A 6,622-nucleotide genomic window follows, 5' to 3' on the forward strand; every position below is an offset into this window, starting at 1 on the left:
GCAGTCTCTGTAATATTGAAATATGCCACATTCTGTGTGTACTTTAAGCATAATTTATATCACATGTCAGTTATCTTTCTGGAGCAGAAAATGCTAAATCACCAGCTGGGTGCAGAGTTTGTGTCTTCGAGAGCAGCTCAGAAACTTGTTTCCACGCTGCGGAGGTTGAGGCTGATTTACAAACATCGTCTCGTGTCCTTTAAAATCCCTGAGTGGGACCCTCACGGTGTCGATCAACAGTGTAACACACCATTAGGTAAGAGAGGCTTGGCAGGAAGAACACATGAGTTATATGTGTTTCTGTGAGCTGATTTTCCCTTTGCGTGTCTTTTTGTGTGTTACGTTCGGCGGAGGAGAGAGCAGGCGTGCAGCCAGACAGACAGACAGGTCCTGACGGGCCTGTTGTACATGAGCTACACACACTAATGAAAACCTGATCCCTCCTGAGGTAATGCTGCAGTCACTTAGTATTGGAGTCGTACGGAGAACGGGGAGTGAGCTGGATCCCCTCGTCTCTAATACATTCTCAGTCTGGACAGTCGTATTTCACAGCAGCCGGTTGTTTGAACACAACAAGGACCCTCGCTGACACACACAGACAGATGTTTGTACATGTGTGAACAGTAAATATCTGTGTGTAAGGCGTATGACGGCATTCAGTGTTTCCCTAGGAATTAAATTCATACTGGACCATTCTGCAGGTTTTTCTTCCAGCAGCAGTCGAGGGCTTGAAGCCGCTGATTATGTGCAATATTTCTGCATCATCCACACATCATTTGACACCTCAACACACCATCACTCCAAATCTGTCACATCGCACGTTATTCTGCACTTTGTTAGTTGTGTAGTTGTATGTTTCAGAGTTAATTAGGGCTCGAGCAGCGACTGATGCAAGGAATTATGATCTTTCTGCCAAAAGGACTGCATGCTCAAAACCTCAGGAAACACAGTGAATATGTACGGATTATATGGGACATTGCAAAATCGGCACGCACGTACAACCAGACAAACCCTAACCCTATGTACCCATACCCCAAACCCAACAGGAAGTCGGCCATTTCTGAATTTAGAAGTCATTTTTTACTAATCTGATCGATTTAACCAGGTTCAGTCAGTGCAATCGAAAGAGTATCCTGATGAAAAGTTGTTACTTGTGACTTTCAGATGCAGTGTCCGTGGCTTGGCATTGAATTTCGATGTATCACCATGAAACAGGAAGTTGTTATAACTTCAGTGTACTTTGTCCTGACCTCAATCTACATGCTAATATTCAGTTATAGCCATAGCACCACCTACTGGAGACAGGAAGTAAGCCTTGAATGGTAATTATCTGCTGATTCATGTGAAATGTTACACACGATGTGACCCAATCGTCGCTGCTTGTAGCTTTAATTATATTTGAACTGTACTGCTATATCTTATACTGCCTGATGCTTTGTAAATGTGTGTGTTCTTTCTATCTTTGTAAATATGCAGGATACAAATGCACCTCTTGAGGCTGACACAACTGCAATTTGAATTGTGTTTGCACAATATTAATAAAGTTCTTGAATCTTGTATTATTCAGTATTCAGATAATTTACCAAAGTAAAAGTACAAATACCACACTGTAAAAATATTATGTTACAAGTAAAAGTCCTGCTGCATTGAAAATGTTACACAAGTAAAAGCACTAAAAATGTCTCCTTTGACTGTTGTACTATTATGTATGATATTCAAAATGGCTGACTTCCTGTTGGGTTTGGGGTGTGGGTCATCTACGTCATGATATATGTGGTTGTGTATTTCATGCAGACTTTAAGACTTTAAGTAGAAGTATAAAGTAGAATAAAAAGGAAATACTCAATTATAATACCTAAAATTGACGACTGATGACGTCCTAGATGGTTTAACCCAGGCATTCAGCTTCTGTTTCACACACACTCACACTCTCTCTTTCTCTCTCACTCACACACACTCACACACACTCTCACACACATACACACATACTGGAAACACCGGAAACAGTTTGTGTAAACTGCAAAATAAAAAATGCAGAAGTGACTTTGAGTCACTCGTTCTCACACTGCCGGCTCCTCATGTGCTGCTCAGATGTGGTTCTTGTGGTTGAAGATAGAAGAGGCTGTAAGTCATCTAACCGCCAGTGGGTGAGATGATGGCGTGGAACACAGAGCGAGGACTGTTCAGCACGCAGGAAGTCGAGAAAGAACCTGACACAGTCAACCACCAAGCACAGTTTCATATAAACCCTAAAAACCACCGAGATCCCTGTGACTGAAGGCTCTGTCTCTGAGACACAGGCCACCTACTAATGCCCCACTTCAATCTGACTTCACCTCAGTTCAAACCAGATCCAGAGTCGCCCTCCATGGAGAGTCAGGAAGCAGCCAAGAACCCCAGTGAGCACTCAGCTCAGGTTCAGAGTTATTGTAGTATAATAGTTTTTATTAGTTTTTTAATTTTTGTTTTTAATTCAGTTTCCAGAGTGGGTTTGCTCATTTCAGTGTAGTTTTTTAGTTTCAGTATTAATATTCTTTACTATAATATTAATATGGGGGTATTTGTCAGGGACAAGTTTCCCTGAATCTCAATAAGTCTCAATAAACATGCACCAGTGCCTCCTCATGCACCTCAACTAAATGACATTTCCACCTCAACCAACTTCAACAGTCAAATCCTTCTTTTACATAAATGCATGAGTCATAACAATATAATATAATAGTTTAACACAGGGAACCTTTGCTTTTAATACTTTCCCCTGATTGTTACATATGAGTTTTATAAGTACCCAATATCAATTAGTTTGGGGTTTTATTTTCAAATTCTAGTTTTTATTTTTACTCAAATTTAATTTTAGTTTTCAGTAGGGTTGAGCGAGTATCCATACATCTAATTATAGGAACTTTTATTTATAAAAAAACAACAACAACTTAAAGTCCAGATAATTTAGTTGGTTCAACAGATACAGATAATGGTGTATTTGTTCCTTTCTATCTTCCACTCCAAGGAAAGGCTTTCCATCAGTCCAACATTGAGTGAAGTTGTGCACAAGGCTGCAGACGTCGTTCTCAGTACATCAGTAGTTAAGGGAAGAATGTGAGTTGAGAATTATGGACTGCTGAATGACTTGTTGCAGTGTGAGAAACTCATTTGAGCTCCATAAAGGATGAAGGAACTTGTTCCACTCTTCCAGGATTAATCTTTAGGTCTTTTCAAACGGTTCTGTGTTGCCAAATTATTTAACACTGCAAACTATCAACCTCAGTGTCTGGATTTCTCAGCAAATAGAGGCTCAAAGAACACAATTCAGTTGCCTTTAACGGACGGCAGATGAAAAAGGAAGGAGGCAGCAGAGACATTGCTCCTGCAGATCAGCTGGTTACTGGTTGGATGCTCAGTCAAACATTTTGCCAAAGAGCCAGGCACGGTATCGAACTCTCGCCAACACACACAAACACTTTACAAGCCTTTACTTTCCTCTTCTAATGACCTTTTTCCTCGTCTTTTATTTTGGTTTCTCTCAGCTGTTTGAGCAATTTCTCTCAAGCAATCATCGCTCCTCTTCTTCCTCTAATGACCTGGCTGTTGTAACTACTAATGACCTATTTCCTCTGTTGTCATAATGACTTCACTTCTTTTCCCTTTTCAGATGACTTCCTCAGTCGCTCACTCGACTTTCCTTCAAGTATACTTCAAGACTGAGTCTTTTCAGGGATAAACTACCGAATCTTCACTACAGTTGGGCTGAAAAGGTGAAGCAAGTCCTGTATATACATATACACATATATACATATACAGTATGTATAGTGCTGCTTGACAATTTATGAACCGTAAGGCTGCCTCACATTGGACCAATGGAGCTTATTTTAGATGAATTTATAGCTTTCCCCACACAAATGATCTTCTTCTCGAGGTCTTTTGAGACTTATTTTCCTCTTGGCTAGGGCTGCATGCTATTATAAAAACATCATACTGCGATTATTTTGACAGATTTTACGTTTGCAATATGATTCACAGTTATTGAGGAAACCACCTTTTTTGCATCACAATTTCAATTTTCAATGAAAAGAAAATTAAAATTGTGATGATGCGACATTTTTTAGGGTCTGTAACAAACAAACTTGTTTTCTTACATCTGGAGAAGATTTGTAGGTCAGAGCATCTGCAGCACTGCAGCACCTCATTATAATGCTGTTTGTCACATAATTTACTTTAATCAATACAATTGCAGCTTGCATTTGCATATGGTACATATTGCGGCCAGATTTCGATAATGCAGCTCTACTCTCGGCACAACTGACCTGTTCAGGTTCACTTTGGTAGGACTGACCTGGTTTGATCTATTTAATCAGCGCTGCCCAATTTCTTCCCTAAAGATCTTTCATTTCATTGGTTAATTCAGCCATTTTTGTTCCACCCGATTGTATTTACCTGCTTGTTTTAAGCAATGTAGCTCTGGGTTCACTCACTTTTGTCCTCACACAATTGATTTCCACAAAAAAAAGTATATGGAAGTGATGAACATAAACTTGTTATTTTATATAAAGAATACTGCTTTTGACTGAATAAAGAAATAATGATAAAACAATAGAAAACTCCAAAATGCTCAGGTGGTTGACGCACATTCAAGCAGCACTATATATACATATATTTATAGTCACATCTTAAGTTAGCTAATGTTAGCAAAATGTTAGTTAAAACAAAGGTTGAAATGTTCTATTTTGAACAGAATTTATATTGTAGGATGGAATATGTTAATGACACTGTTAAAGTTCTACGCAGGGTTCCACAGGGTATCCTGTTCTCCAGAAAGTCTCATAGTGTTTGTGTTGGTGGTAGAGAAGTATTCGGTTGGTAGAGAACAAGTATTTGGTGATTAAGAAGAAGTGTTTGGTGATTAAGAAGAAGTGTCTGTGGTGGAGAAGAAGGAAGAAGTGTTTGGTGATTAAGAAGAAGTGTTTGGTGATTAAGAAGAAGTGTTTGGTGATTAATAAGAAGTGTTCAGTGATTAAGAAGAAGTGTCTGTGGTGGAGAAGAAGGAAGAAGTGTTTGGTGATAGAGAACAAGTGTTCTGTGGTGGAGAAGTGTTTGTTTTCTTCGGAGCCATGAAAACCTTGGTTTTATACATTCCTGAAGACCTGATTGAGGCAGAACCAGCGACTGAACTCGACTGTTCAGACCTGGATATCTGCCTCCAACGTCCAAAGAGCCCTCCAACAACTCTGGGAGGAGCAAGATTTCTGAGTCCAGCAGCCACCATCCTCCATGAGAAGGTAAATCATTGGTTCCTGGTTTACTCTTTTTTACCTTTTTAATACTATAGCTAATGCTTTAATTTGCTGCAGATATACAGTTTATAACGGAGGTGAATATCAGTCAGAGTGGAATTTGAGGCTGAAAACATTGATTTACAAAAGATTATATAATTTATTGTATGTCTGGAGAAACCAATCCAAGTTTACAGTTAATTAAAGAGGTAAAAGTAATAATGGCTAATTACTGAAATCTTGACTTTGTTTCTTTACTTTCATTAATAATAAACTTAAAAGTACATGATCTTTGATTTTTCTAAAACCTCAGTTAAATGGCTTTTGGTCAGCAGATAACTCTAAATAGTTGTATGTAATATTTACCAGTCTTATAACAAGAGGGACCCCTTGCTGTTTTGTTTTAATCCAGGAGGAAGACGAGTGCACGCCGCTGCCACAAGAAGGAGAAACAGAGCAGGAAGAACCTCTGCAGGAGCTGCAAAACCTGCAGCAAACATGGCAGACTGAAGAGCTGGAGGGATTTAAAGACATTGCAGGTTTTGCAGGAGAGATGATGGAGGAGCTTGGGGACCCGAGACCAGATAAAAGCATCTGCAGACACTTCCTGAACTGGCTCAATGAGGGGCTGGAGACCCGTATAATGAAGAAGATAGCAAGAACGTACCAGAGAGAGCTGGAAGAGGGCGATCACTGTTATAGAAATAAGAACAACAATCTTTATCGCTTTTTGATTTCATCGCTTCTGTAAATCACTCGGCTGTGATGTTGCTTTGTGGCACACACTCAAACCTCCTCTGATCTCTTGTTTTCCTGGTGCAGGCTCCTACATGGCTCCACCACTCATGACCCGAGCTCAGAGAGAGCGCCAAAAGAGGGAGGAGCTGATCAAGCTGGACAACCAGAGACAGAGCCTCAACAAATGTCTGGACGCTCACTGGGAGGCAAAGAGGCGCCAAAAAGAGTCACGGAAGGTCGAAGAGGAGGAGTGCTATGAGAAATGGATGGTCGGACACGGCCAGAGCGCTTTCGACTCTCCACCAGAGGCGCCAAAAAAGAGGATGAGCAAGTGGGAGAAGAGATTTTTAAAGTGAGTCAGAGTCCGTCAGCCTTATATGGGTTGACTTATATGGGTGGACATATTTCTGACATCTGTCCAATGTGATGTTACTGTAAACGAATTACATCGCCGTAAGAAAGCAGAATCGCTGGCTCTGTAGTGGTTTGTGTTTATTCATTTTTTACTATTATTATTACTTAATGCTAGATCAGGTAGGTCGACTCTGTTTCTATGAGTTATTAAGGTTAAAATCCCCTCTGATCCACACGGTCAAACCAAACTCCATTCTAAAACC

Source organism: Morone saxatilis, unplaced genomic scaffold, assembly GCF_004916995.1.
Source record: "Morone saxatilis isolate NCDOM2014 unplaced genomic scaffold, NCSU_SB_2.0 Contig9, whole genome shotgun sequence".
NCBI classification, from domain to species: domain Eukaryota; kingdom Metazoa; phylum Chordata; class Actinopteri; family Moronidae; genus Morone; species Morone saxatilis.